Raw genomic sequence first — 15,115 nt, 5'->3', positions numbered from 1 at the left:
ACAGTGTACATGTCTGGTGCACATCAGCTATACAAAGAGCCCACATTGGAAAAAGGTGAATGTCTCAGAAGCTTGGAGGGAGTACGCAAGGAGAAGAAAAGTTCACATTATCATTCAGTCATATTTTTTCCCCCCTAAGCTAGTCCACATTGCATTGACATAGTAAATTGATACATTTACAGATCTAGCATGTCTCAGACAGCTGCACCGGCAAAGGAAAAAAAAAGATAAAGTAGCTTCCAATAAACTACCAGACAGCATTGCAAAAAAAACAAATGCTAATTTCAGTCTGTTCAAAATATTTACCAAAAGTTTTTTTTTTGTGTGTGTCTTTTGAATACTTATTTTGGCATTGATCTTAATGTTACATTCCAACACCCGGCATAATCCCTTCCTGTCTCCCTAGAGGAATATACAATCCAAAACATGATTAAGTCATTTCTCAAAGCAGGCTGAGAGCAGCGGCTATATTAACACCGAACTCTCCTCCAAGTGTTGAGACACTGTAAGAAGGGAAATAATACTGGTAATGACTATACTGACAACTTGATGTATTGATGGAAATAGGCTAAATAAAATGCATTCCGTTTTTAGAGGGGAAACTATCAACAAGTGCATTGGCAATGTCATTGTATTGATATTGTATTATCCATTCAACAACTAAAAGGCTTTTCTAAAAGAGAAGGGTCCCAATTATGAGTATAAAAGTGTTAGTGTTTCTTATATAAAGAAAGAGCACCCTTATGGCAAAGCTGTGTCAAAGTGAACAAATGGGTCACATACAGCAGGCAGAAGAGCGATATCGTCAGTTAGCTGCAAGCAGACAATGCTCCAGTTCCTCTAGCTGGTCATTCCCTGCGTACATCTTGGTTGAGGGAGCAGTTCTCCTTCCAATAACCTAGCCCAAGGATGTCTGTCATGGAACCAATACCAGTGGGTCTACTTGAGTCCAGTGAGGACCATGGTGATGGCTGAGGGGTGGACACTGCATAGTGTATATGGCCCATACAAGGGGTGATCACAGCTGATTGTAGGGAAGATTTAAGGTGGGCCATGTTAATTAAGTAAAGCAGTGAAGTAGTAGCAATGTAGGGCCGGGGCCCAGACGGCAGACCCGGTGTTTTCCTCTCAGCTTTATGAGCTCAATCCGTCAAGCAAAGCTAAATGGACAGAGTAGGCGTGAAGCAGCGACTTGTGTAAGTCTATTTGTGCTTTCACAAACAAATACACTTAACTTGCACAGGGTACACAATGTGCAATGTATGAGTAATTGAGAGAGTTGAGCACAGTTGTCGATTCAAATGTTGAGAAAGTTCACTAGCCTCCAGATAACATTTGTCTACACGGTTCCAGATTTCAGTTATCGCCTGTGGCTCCGTATAAATTAAAACATGTAGACTACATTTAAAAAACACTTTAAAAATACTACCAAAAAGCAGTACAATTCTCATGACTTACACTGTCCAAGCATGAAAATGTATTAACAACAACAATATCAACAACAGCTAAAGTGGAGTAACCATATTACTGTAGCAAGAAACCATTATTACTTACTATTAAGTAGCCTAATTAAAATGAATGGCTGGCCTTTCTGACAAACAACAATCTAAAGCAACAATAATCAAAATGTTGTGTGTTGCGTAAGATTTATTTATTTGTCTCATACACAGAATGTGGGATAAGTGGATGATTGTCAAAATTAAAAGGGATATTTTATATTGTCAATACGCTTTCACATTCAAATGCTAAACTAATACATTTATTTACTGCGAAATTAAACCTCAAAGCCTCTCAGCAATAAAATTGGCCCAGCTTCCTGCCATCGCTGCCAACATACTGTGATTTGCATTTTAAGAGAACAGTCCTATGGCAAACATCCATAGGACGGATGGCTTTGTCAGGTGATGGAACTATGGACATTCTTTCTTAAACTGTTCTCGGCTTCGTGAATATTATAGCTGACCTGAGTTTTTTAAAAGGCACTCCGTTGTGCCATATCATGTCATCGATCAAATCGACATCAATCGTCCGGCATGGCCATACAATTTCAACCACTCATTACTCAACTCCCAGACTGGTAAAATCACATTTCCGTTGAGGACAGAGGATGCCCCTCTGCCAGCTTCCTCTTGCTCCCTTCGCCCTCTCTCCAAACATGATCTGGCAGTTTGTGTCACACTACAAATTAGCTTTCCCCTTCAGCCACTCTCAGGCGAGATATTCTGCCAGTAATGGTGCAAAGCTCTGACTAAGTCGGGATGAGAGGAGAGCAATATTTGTGCCCCCACCCTTATGTTTCCTAATCTAGGACAGGTCTGGGAGGAGAAGATGGGAGCTTCCTGGCCATTCAGTTGAGTTTTTGGAGGATGCTGACTTGTGATCTCTACTCCCCCAGCAGGCATATGGGTTGGATTTGCGAAAGACAGCAGACAATGTGTGTCGCAGAACAAATAAGTCTAGGCAAGCAAGGTCAAAAAGTACCAGACAGATTTCAACTGAAAACAACAAAGTTATAACACTGCATGAAAAGCATGTCTGGTACCAACTTTGTGATAGAAATGGCAGGGGAATAAAATACGTCACTTTCACTGTAACAGTGAAGAGAGGTGCCACCTTTTCCATCCCAAATTTCATTAATAGGGGAAAATAACTAAATCAGCGGATGGGCAATGTAATCGCTCCTTGGACATTCACTATCCCACTTCCTCCATGCCCCAACCACTCTACAAGACATCTGAGGACACATTGGTTTTACACTTTTTGTAAGAATATGGCTAGCTTTCCATGAGTGCAAGAGTCTTGATGTGAACGCACTGTTCCAAAAACCAATTGATTTAGCAAGAGAATAGAGAGCGGGGCCTTTGAAAATGTTCCACTTTATCGGCATGGTTCCACACTTAATGCAATCTGCTTGTAACCACCAATTACTCTGCAAGGGTGAAAATACATCACGCAATCTTAGCATCTGAACTAGGTCTGTGACGATAGCAGTATCTCAATATTTTTTGGGTGGCAAAAATGAAAACACAAACGACACCAAACTCTTTGGTCCTTTAAAAACCTGCTGTATGTAAAATATTGTGTGCTAATAGCTTGGAAAACTGAATATCAACATTAGGGCTTTTTTCCTAAAGAAGTTTAATCCGCTTAGTATCTTGGCAAGGAAAACAACACTAATGAGTGTCACGATACTGGTATAGTCCCGGCAGGATTTCCATTAGCCGGTAAATGTCGGCTTTTGGCCGATAAAATAAATGAAAAGTCGATAAATAAAATTGTTGCCGGACAAATTGTCTGGAAGAAAAAAATAATACATTGCAAAATAATGTTTTTTTCCATTGATGGAAATACTAGTCGATGTTCTCCAACTTCAAAGGTAAATATACTTCATAGGCTAATAAATCCACAAGCTGCTTGGAAATCAGTGTCGGGTGTGTGTGTTTCTATTTTTACTTCCGCAAAAGACGTGAGGTTCTCATAAGGGACTTCAGCTAAGTGTATCCAGACTGGGCAAAATTGGCAAAGTATTGTATTGATTATCCCCGTGTTCAGTGTGCCCGCCGAGAGGGGATTCCTTCTTCAAAACAGAGTAAAGACGGCTTCAAGATCACGCCTTCTTGAGGACAAAGTAACGAGGCTGATATGCATCACAAGCTGCTGCAAGGAGAAGGACATCTTTGATTTCCCAACAGCAACGGCTCACTTTGAGCAGGCCAAGGTCTGCCGCAAACGCAGGTAAATTAGAGGCAAATGATTGTGTACGTCATGCACAGTCCTAGCAGTTCAGCTGCCGCCCAAGACAAGATCAACATACGCCGCCTCTGTGTCATGAATAGTACAAAGATTCGGAATAGATTGATAGACTCGAGGAATTGTATGTATCATGCGCAATTGGTGCATTTCAGTTTAGCTTATTCAGTAGCACTTGGAAAAGAAACATTGTCGCCAAGTACTCACATTGAAGAATTACAATGTTGCAATCACTAGGCAGACAACTGCCTATAGCAGGAAACAGAGTTGTTATCACTAAACCACGTATATCACACATGACATGAATCACGATCCCACGATAGCTCAAATTACAATAAAACATTTATTAACATCATTCAGTAGAATGATAAAAAGAGAGATATAATTTAAGCTTTGGAAACAAGTGCTTTCATAAATGCATGGCACGGGACTCATTTCACAAGAGCATTGTAAAATAAGATTTTTCTCAATGAACCAACCTTAACGAATATAGTTTATTTACATATCGAGTGGGGCAGTGGTCTAATGCACTGCATCTCAGTGCTAGAGGCGTCACCACAGACCCTGGTTCGATCCCGGGCTGTATCACACACAATTGGCCCAGCGTCGTCTAGGTTAGGGGAGGGTTTGGCCGGGGTAGGCCGTCATCATAAGAATTTGTTCTTAACTGACTTGCCTAGACAAATAAGTAAAATAAAATTGGATTGTACAACATCAGTTTTATAAATTGATAATTTTGTGACCACCTAGAGTGTCCTCTTTCCACTGCTGTGGTGCTGAATCGCAGCGGGAATGGGGAGAGCAAAGCCTGGTCACGGCGAGAACGAGTCCAGCTTTTGTCAAATTAATGTCAAACGTTCAATTGTTTTGCATGTTATACTGAACAAAAATATAAACGCAACATGCAAGAATTACAAAGATCTTACTGAGTTACAGTTCAAATAAAGAAATCAGTAAATTTACAAATTAATTAGGCTCTAATCTATGGATTTCACATGGCTGGGAATACAGATATGCATCCGTTTGTCACAGACCCAGAAAATCTGTCAGCATCTGGTGACCACCATTTGCTTCATGCAGCACTACACATCTCCTTTGTATAGAGTTGATCAGGCTGTAGATTGTGGCCTGTGGAATGTTGTCCCTTTCCTCTTCAACGTCTGTGTGAAGTTGCTGGATATTGGCGGGAACTGGAACACGCTGTTGTACACGTCAATCCAGATCATCTCAAACATGCTCAATGGGTGACACGTCTGGTGAGTATTCAGGCCATGGAAGAACTGGGACATTTTCAGCTTCCAGGAATTGTGTACAGAACCTTGGGACATGGGGCAGTGCATTATCATGCTGAAACATGAGGATGGCAGCTGATGAATGGCACAAAAACGGACCTCAGGATCCTATCACGGGATCTTTGTGCATTCAAATTACCATGATAAAATGCAATTGTGTTTGTTGTCCGTAGCTTATACCTGCCCATACCATAACCCCTATGCTACCATGGGGCACACTGTTCAGAACTTAGCAAACCGCTCGCCCACACGACACCATACACATGGTCTGCAGTTGTGAGGCCGGATGGATGCACTTCAAAATAATCTAAAACAATGTTGAAGCGGATTATGGTAGAGAAATTAACATTCAATTCTCTGGCAACAGTTATGGTGGTCATTCCTGCAGTCAGCATGCCAATTGCACGCTCCCTCAAACTTGATACATCTGTGGCATTGTGTTGTGTGACAAAACTGCACATTTTATTGTCCCCAGCACAAGGTGCAACTGTTTAATGAGCATGCTGTTTAATCAACTTCTTGATATACGACACCCGTCACGTGGATGGATTATATTGGCAAAGGAGAAACACTCACTAACAGGGATTTAAACAAATTTGTGCACAAAATTTGAGTGGAAATATAATTTTTGTGCTTATGTAACGTTCCTGGGATTTCTTATTTCAGCTCAAGAAACATGGGGCCAACACTTTACATATTGTGCTTATATTTTTGTTGAGTGTAGATAATCCTAACCCTAAACCTTTTCCTAACCGTAACCTAATTTTCCAGGTTAAATTCTCCTAACCAGCAACGAAAAGTCAAATCTGATGTTTATTTGACAAAAGCTGGATCGCTTCTAGCCATGACCGGCTGGCCCTGGTGTTCATAGACAGCCATTTTTTTGTTATTTATTGGGCCTGGATTGTATTAGAGGTCTAGATTGTATTTGAAAACAGCTGTTTTTTGTTATTTATTAAAAATGTTCATACAAATAGCCTATATGAAATATAATTCGCAAATTATATTAAACAAATATATTTTGAAGATGTGTTTTATTACTGTGTAGGTGACTAGTTCTTCTAGGCCAAATGTTTTTTAAATTTTCTATAAAACATTTTCTAAACGTAACCTTTCTTTAACTAGGCAAGTCAGTTAAGAACAAATTCTTATTTACAATGACGGCATACACCGGAAAACCTGTTCAATGCTGGGCCAATTGTGCGGCGCCCTATGGGTCTCCCAATCACGGCCGGTTATGTATGATACAGCCTGGATTTGAACCAGGGTGTCCGTAATGACACCTCTAGCACTGAGATGCTGTGCCTTAAGACTGCTGCGCCACTCGGGAGCCTGATAAAGTATACATTATATTCAATTATGATTTGCAGCAGGGATGCAGATGCAACAGGCAATGTTTTGATTTTCAATAAAAACTTGTCTTGTTGGTATAAGAACATCATTATACTTTATTTTGTTACAATTTAACAGGCTAATTTCTATTCTGTTCAAATTAATTACAATAATCCACATGCGATTTGGAGAACAGTGGGTGGAAACACTAATGCATTACACACCCAATGCATATGGATGTCAGGTAAATTAAAATCTTGCCGATCACGTTGTCCAGCGCCAGATTTTCCTGACGGAAACCCTGATGTGCATGCCAATGCATCACACACAAATAACCCCTGCTGCTGCAGATGTACTAGTGGGTTGGTCGAGAACCAATAGCCTAACAAAGCACTTAAAACTATTACACACCTGCCAACCCTGTATCATGCCAGTAGTACCAGAAAGACATGGCAAATTGGAGATGTCGCACGAGCCGAATTGGGGGTTTCTTGCCCCGCACGTTTGCTGTTTGTGAGTCTGATGGCTTTTTAGACACGGTTCATAATTAACACTCAAAGCAAAATCATTTTGAAAACACAAAAACAAATGATCGCATCGACAGAGATCGCAAACTGGCTACACAAAGCTTAAATTGGCTACCGCAAAGGGAATCTGAACACTGTTAGCTAGAAGAATATGGTGTTTTAGCCTACCTAAAGGTGCATATTGTATTTCTTTGCAGGGCATACATAATTTCAGATCAGGCCCTATTCATTTCTGCGTACTTTTAACTCGGATCTCGTACCTGCGTAAATGGACAGAGTATTGCGTAGTTGATACGCAAAATGCGTGCATGTTGGCAGGTCTGCTACTGGTTGCCCAAGTAGATAAAGATCTAGGATAGGATTATGACTAAATAATGCAGCAACGCCTGGAGAAAAAATGGCGCTGGAGGGAATGGCTGCAGTCATATCGGCTCTTAACCAAACAGGCTATTTTGTTATTTTTTTCCACGTTGTTCATGACTTGTTTTGTACATAATTTTGCTGCTACCGTCTTATGACCGAAAAGAGTTTCTGGACATCAGAACTGAGATTACTCACCTCAAATTGGACGAGGAGTTGTTCTTCATTGAGTCGGACGCGAGGGATATACTACAGACACCCGACCAGGCCAAAAACCCCGTGATTCGCTGGAAAAGGAAACGTAAGTTTCGTGGAAAGAGATGAGGATGCCTTATGAGGATCAAGCGACAAGTGGCTAATCTGCCCTTGCCTTCCATCCTGCTAGCTAACGTTCATTCGCTGGAAAATAAATGGGACGAACTGAAAGCATGTATATCCTACAAACGGGACATTAAAAACTGTAATGTCTTATGTTTCACCAAGTTGTGGCTGACCGACGACATTAACATATAGCTGGTGGGTTATACACTGTCGGCAGGATAGAACAGCAGCCTCTGGTAAGACACGGGGCGGGGGCCAATGCATATATGTAAACAATAGCTGGTGCACAATATCTAAGGAAGTCTCGAGGTTTTGCTCATCTGAGGTAAAGTATCTCATGATAAGCTGTAGACCACACTATCTACCTAGAGAGTTTCTGTATTTTTCGTAGCTGTTTACATACCACCACAGACCAATGCTGGCACTAAAACTGCACATAGGGAGCTGTATTCTGGCAAAAGCAAACAGGAAAACATTCATCCAGAGGTGGCGCTCCTAGTGGCTGGGGACTTTAAAGCAGGGAAACTTCAATCAGTTTTACCTAATTTCTATCAGCATGTTAAATGTGCATCCAGAGAGGAAAACATTTTTTAGACCACCTTTACTCCACACAGAGACGCATACAAAACTCTCACCCTCCATTTGGCAAATCTGACTATAACTCTATCCTCTTGATTCCTGCTTACAAGCTAAAATTAAAGCAGGAAGCACCAGTGACTCAATCTATATAAAAAAAGTGGTCAGAAGCTAAACTACAGGACTGGTTTGCTAGCAGACTCAGTGACCGTCCGCCCGTACATACCCCAACCAGAAGCTATGGATTACAGGCAACATTCGCACTGAGTTAAAAGGGTAGAGGTGACGCTTTCAAGGAGCGGGACTCTAACCCAGAAGCTTATAAGAAATCCCACAATGCCCTCCAACGAACCATCAAACAAGCAAAGTGTCAATACAGGAATAAGATTGAATCAAACTACACCGGCTCTGACGCTCGTCAGATGTGGCAGGGCTTGCAAACTATTAGACTACAAAGGGAAGCACAGCCGAGAGCTGCCCAGTGACACGAGCATACCAGACAAGCTAAATGACTTCTATGCTCGCTTCGAGGCAAGTAACACTGAAACATGCATGAGAGCATCAGCTGTTCCTGACGACTGTGTGATCACGCTCTCCGCAGCCGATGTGAGTAAGACATTTACACAGGTCAACATTCACAAGGCTGCAGGGCCAGACGGATTACCAGGATGTGTACTCTGAGCATGCACTGACCAACTGGAAAGTGTCTTCACTGACATTTTCAAACTCTCCCTGTCTGAGTCTGTAATACCAACATGTTTCAAGCAGACCACCATAGTCCCGGTGCCGAAGAACACTAAGATAACCTGCCTAAATGACTACCGACCTGTAGCACTCACGTCTGTAGCTATGAAGTGCTTTAAAATGTTGGTCATGCCTCACACCACCATTACCCCAGAAACCCTAGACCCCCTCCAATTTGCATACCACCCTAACAGATCCACAGATGATGCAATCCCTATACTGCATTCCACACAGCCATTTCACACCTGGACAAAAGGAACAACTATGTGAGAATGCTATTCATTGATTACAGCTCAGCATTCAACACCATAGTGCCCTCAAAGCTCATCACTAAGCTAAGGACCCTGGAACTACCTCTGCAACTGGAACCTAGACTTCCTGACCAGTGACTCCAGGTGTTAAGGGTAGGTAATAACACATCCTCCACACTGATCCTCAACATGGGGCCCCTCAGGGGTGCGTGCTCAGTCCCCTCCTGTAATCTCTGTTTACTCATGACTGCAAGGCCAGGCACGACTCCAACACCATCATTAAGTTTGCCAATGACAGTGGTAGGCCTGATCACCGACAACGATGAGACAGCCTATAGGGAGGAGGTCAGAGACCTGACCGTGTGGTGCAAGGACAACAACCTCTCCCTCAATGTGATCAAGACAAAGGATTGTGGACTACAGGAAAAGGAGGACCGAGCACGCCCCCCATTCTCATCGACAGGGCTGTAATGGAGCAGCAAACTAACATGGTCCAATTACACCAAGACAGTCGTGAAGAGGGCACGACAAAACCTATACCCCTCAGGAGACTGAAAAGATTTGGCATCCTGACTGGTTGCATCACTGCCTGGTATAGCAACTGCTTGGGCCAAGCTTCCTGCCATCCAGGACCTTTATACCAGGCTGTGTCAGAGGAAGGCCCTAAAAATTGTCAAGGACTCCAGCCACCCTAGTCATAGACTGTTCTCTCTGCTACTGCACGGCAAGCGGTACTGTAGCGCCAAGTCTCGGACCAAGAGTCTTCTAAACAGCTTATACCCCCAAGCCATAAGAGTCCTGAACAGCTAATAAATGGCTACAAAGACAATTTGCCCACCCCCCACGCTGATACTACTCTGTTATTATCTATGCATAGTCACTTTAATAACTCTACCTGCATGTACATAATTACCTGTACATAATTACCTCGACACCAGCACATTGACTCTGTACCGGTACCCCCTGTATATAGCCCCGCTATTGTTATTTACTGCTGCTCCTTAATTACTTGTTATTCTCATTTATACTTTTTTTGTGTTAGTGTGTTTTCTTAAAACTTCATTGTTGGTTAACGGCTTGTAAGCAAGCATTTCACTGTAAGGTCTACACCGGTTGTATTCGGCACATGTGACAAATAAGATTATGGTAGAGTTAAGTTCAAATACAAAGGATTTTAAATTGAAACATCCCACACTGTTTTTAATTGCACAGCTTTCTCTTTGCAATAAGCCTCGCTGAATATGTGCATTAGCATATCAGTCAGTCTGCGTTTGGCATGAACTTCAAGATCACGATGGGGAGAGTCATTTGCATTGTTTGCGATTGTATTTCAGACCCTCTGCTTTTAATCATTGCTGAGAAGCTCTACTTCACTCCACACACCCACCCACCCCGGATAACGCATCTCTTCCTCTTTCCTAAACAGCTGTTACAGTTCATTGTTAAAGGCACCACCCACATCAATTATATATGAGCAGCATTCCGGAGAGGGCCCATAGCCAAGTCTGTCTGTGGAGCTTAGTGGAGAGCTAGACACATCACACTGTTCACAACTTACTCTCACAGAGAGGAGGAACATCTGCTGTGCTAGCGTTCTGAAATGAAGTTTGTATCAGGAGGCAAAGTTATTATTATTTTTAAATGATTTACATTCATTCCAGAGATTTACCTTGTGTTTTTTCCATCAGACCCATTCACTTTTGCCACTTTGTGGTTACATTACAGCCTTATTCTAAAATGTATTTTAAAAATAAAATAAATCCTCAATCTAAACAAACTACCCCATAATGGCAGAGCAGGTTTAGACATTTTTTCTAATACATAAAAAAAACTGAAATCTCACATTTACACAAGTATTCAGACCCTTTACTCAGTACTTTGTTGAATACCTTTGGCAGTGATTACAGCCTCAAGTCTTCTTGGGTATGACGCTATAAGCTTGGCACACCGGTGTTTGGGGAGTTTCTCTCACTGTTATCTGTCAATCTCTCAAGCTCTGTCAGGTTGGATTGGGTGCGTCGCTGCACAGCTATTTTCAGGTCTCTCCAGAGATCGGTTCAAGTTCGGGCTCCAGCTGGGCCTCTCAAGAACACTCAGAGACTTATCTCGAAGCCATTCCTGCATTGCCTTGGCTGTGTGCTTAGGGTCACTGCAAGGTGAACGGACACCGGTTCGTCCTCAGTCCCCTCCTATTTTCCCACAACTGCGTTGCCTCTCAGTTTCAATTCCATCATGAAGTTCGCTGACGACAACAGTAGTAGGCCTGATTACCAACAACGACGAGAAGGCCGACAGGAAGGTGGTAGGCACCTGAAGACTTGGTGCCAGGTAAAGAACCTCTCCCTCAACACCAGCAAAACAAACGAGCTGACTGTGGACTTCAGGAGGACACAGGCTGGACATGCCCCCATCTTCATCAATGAGGCTGCAGTGGAGAAAGTCAATAACTTCAAATTTCTTGGTGTACACATCTCAGAGAAGCTGAAATGGTCTAACGAGACGGACACCGTGGTGAAGAAGGCACGACAGCGACTCTTCAACCTCAGGATGCTGAGGGTCCCCGAGGGTTCTCACAGTGTTCTACAGGAGCACCATCGAGAGTATACTTTCGGGCTGCATCACTGCCGTGGACCGCAGGGCGCTTCAGAGGGTGATACGTGCAGCCAAAAGCACCATTGGGTGCACACCGCCTGCCCTACAGGAACCCTATAACACCAGGTGTCACAAGAAGGCCAAGAAGATCATTAGGGACCCCAGCCACCCTCTGTTCTCCCCGCTTCAAATCACTCAGACGCAGGCAGTACTGAAGCATCATGGCAAATACCGGAAAACTGGCAAATAGTTTCTACCCTCAGACCATCAGGCTGCAGAATAGCTAGCACTAGTCAGCTACCCAATCCCAACACGCCCTCAATGATCATGCTGCACCCCCTACGGTCATCCCCCCACCCCCTCCAATCTTTACACTGCTTCCACTTCAATGGACATTTATTTATCCATCACTCCTACAAATGTTATGATGTATATAGCACTATTTCTATTGTTGTTTTTTTATTACCATTTTCATTATTTTATTTCACTTAGTCCTGCATGTTGGAGCTCGGACCCTAATATTTTCAATGTACCCTGTAATCACACCTGCAACCCTATACATGTGACTACTTAACACTCTGAATCTGACAAATCATTCATATCTGGGTTGGTTGGCGCCGCAGTAGCCTCCAGTATTCATGCTGCAGTAGTTTGTGTGTCGGGGGGCTAGGGTCAGTTTGTTATATCTGGAGTACTTCTCCTGTCTTATCTGGTGTCCTGTGTGAATTTAAGTATGCTCTCTCTTTCCTTTTTTTTTCTCTCTCTCTCAGAGGACCTGAGCCCTAGGACCATGACTCCTTGCTGTCCCCAGTCCACCTGGCCGTGCTGCTGCTCCAGTTTCAACTGTTCTGCCTGCGGCTATGGAACCCTGACCTGTTCACCGGACATGCTACCTGTCCCAGACCTGCTGTTTTCAACTCTCTAGAGACAGCAGGAGTGGTAGAGATACTCTTAATGATCGGCTATGAAAAGCCAACTGACATTTACTCCTGAAGTGCTGACTTGCTGCACCCTCGACAACTACTGTGATTATTATTATTTATATGAACATTTGAACATCTTGGCCTTGTTCTGTTATAATCTCCACCCGGCACAGCCAGAAGAGGACTGGCCACCCCTCATAGCCTGGTTCCTCTCTACGTTTCTTCCTAGGTTTTTGGCTTTTCTAGGGAGTTTTTCCGAGCCACCGTGCTTCTACACCTGCATTGCTTGCCGTTTGGGGTTTTAGGCTGGGTTTCTGTACAGCACTTTGAGATATCAAATTTGATTTGATATAAAGACTCAATAACAGGCTTAGCAGGCTCAAAATGCTCAAACAAAAACACCAGATATTGATTAACGAGCATAGAACCCAAAAGTGTTTACTTTGTCAATTCAAATCATTGGAAAATGGAGATAAGAGTTGCAAGCCCTCCGACATCACTATACAAACCCACACAGCAGAGCTAAAAATCACGTTGTTTAGAGTAGGTGAGTCACATCTCACCAACCTGAGGTACATTGCTGGGCAAAAAATAAATAATGCCTAGGGCAGGGATTTTATTTGGTTTTCTGAGTAAAACATTATATAATATTTGTTTTGGTTTTATTAGGACATAAAAACAGTAAGAACACCAGCAAAAAAGCTCCAAGTAATTTAATTTAGGAAATTTATTCCAAAGTAATTCCACACGAGAGATCCAGTGCGTTCGGAAAGTATTCAGACCCCTTGACTTTTTCCACATTTTGTTATGTTACAGCCTTATTCTAAAACGGATTACATCGTCCCCCCCAAATGACAACGCAAAAACAGTTTTTTTGCAAATGTATATATACAGTGGGGCAAAAAAGTATTTAGTCAGCCACCAATTGTGCAAGTTCTCCCACTTAAAAAGATGAGGCCTGTAATTTTCATCATAGGTACACTTCAACTATGACAGACAAAATGAGAAAAAAAATCCAGAAAATCACATTGTAGGATTTTTTAATTAATTTATTTGCAAATTATGGTGGAAAATAAGTATTTGGTCAATAACAAAAGTTTATCTCAATACTTTGTTATATACCCTTTGTTGGCAATGACAGAGGTCAAACATTTTCTGTAAGTCTTCACAAGGTTTTCACACACTGTTGCTGGTATTGTGGCCCATTCCTCCATGCAGATCTCCTCTAGAGCAGTGATGTTTTGGGGCTGTTGCTGGGCAACACGGATTTTCAACTCCCTCCAAAGATTTTCTATGGGGTTAAGATCTGGAGACTGGCTAGGCCACTCCAGGACCTTGAAATGCTTCTTACGAAGCCACTCCTTCCTTGCCCAGGCGGTGTGTTTGGGATCATTGTCATGCTGAAAGACCCAGCCACGTTTCATCTTCAATGCCCATGCTGATGGAAGGTTTTCACTCAAAATCTCACGATACATGGCCCCATTCATTCTTTCATTTACACGGATCAGTCGTCCTGGTCCCTATGCAGAAAAACAGCCCCAAAGCATGATGTTTCCACCCCCATGCTTCACAGTAGGTATGGTGTTCTTTGGATGCAACTCAGCATTCTTTGTCCTACAAACACGACGAGTTGAGTTTTTACCAAAAAGTTCTAATTTGGTTTCATCTGACCATATGACATTCTCCCAATCTTCTTCTGGATCATCCAAATGCTCTTTAGCAAACTTCAAACGGGCCTGGACATGTACTGGCTTAAGCAGGAGGACACGTCTGGCACTGCAGGATTTGAGTCCCTGGCGGCGTAGTGTGTTACTGATGGTAGGCTTTGTTACTTTGGTCCCAGCTCTCTGCAGGTCATTCACTAGGTCCTCCCGTGTGGTTCTGGGATTTCTGCTCACCGTTCTTGTGATCATTTTGACCCCACGGGGTGAGATCTTGCGTGGAGCCCCAGATCGAGGGAGATTATCAGTGGTCTTGTATGTCTTCCATTTCCTAATAATTGCTCCCACAGTTGATTTCTTCAAACCAAGCTGCTTACCTATTGCAGATTCAGTCTTCCCAGCCTGATGAAGGTCTACAATTTTGTTTCTGGTGTCCTTTGACAGCTCTTTGGTCTTGGCCATAGTGGAGTTTGGAGTGTGACTGTTTGAGGTTGTGGACAGGTGTCTTTTATACCGATAACAAGTTCAAACAGGTGCCATTAATACAGGTAACGAGTGGAGGACAGAGGAGCCTCTTATTAAAGAAGAAGTTACAGGTCTGTGAGAGCCAGAAATCTTGCTGGTTTGCAGGTGACCAAATACTTATTTTCCACCATAATTTGCAAATAAATTCATAAAAAATCCTACGATGTGATTTTCTGGATTTTTTTTCTCATTTTGTCTGTCATAGTTGAAGTGTACCTATGATGAAAATTACAGGCCTCCCTCATCTTTTTAAGTGGGAGA

The 15,115-nt window shown here is 42.6% G+C and overlaps 1 protein-coding gene across 2 annotated transcripts in view; it reads right to left on the bottom strand.

Annotated features, from left to right (window-relative positions):
• The window catches only part of LOC110526195 (activating molecule in BECN1-regulated autophagy protein 1A), a 106,041-nt gene that overhangs the window by 44,893 nt on the left and 46,033 nt on the right, over positions 1–15,115 (bottom strand). The gene's annotated exons all lie outside the window — the stretch shown is intronic.

Source organism: Oncorhynchus mykiss, chromosome 6, assembly GCF_057628025.1.
Source record: "Oncorhynchus mykiss isolate SJ-2025 chromosome 6, ASM5762802v1, whole genome shotgun sequence".
Classification (NCBI taxonomy): Eukaryota; Metazoa; Chordata; class Actinopteri; order Salmoniformes; family Salmonidae; genus Oncorhynchus; species Oncorhynchus mykiss.
This window is presented reverse-complemented; position numbering and strand designations above follow the sequence as displayed.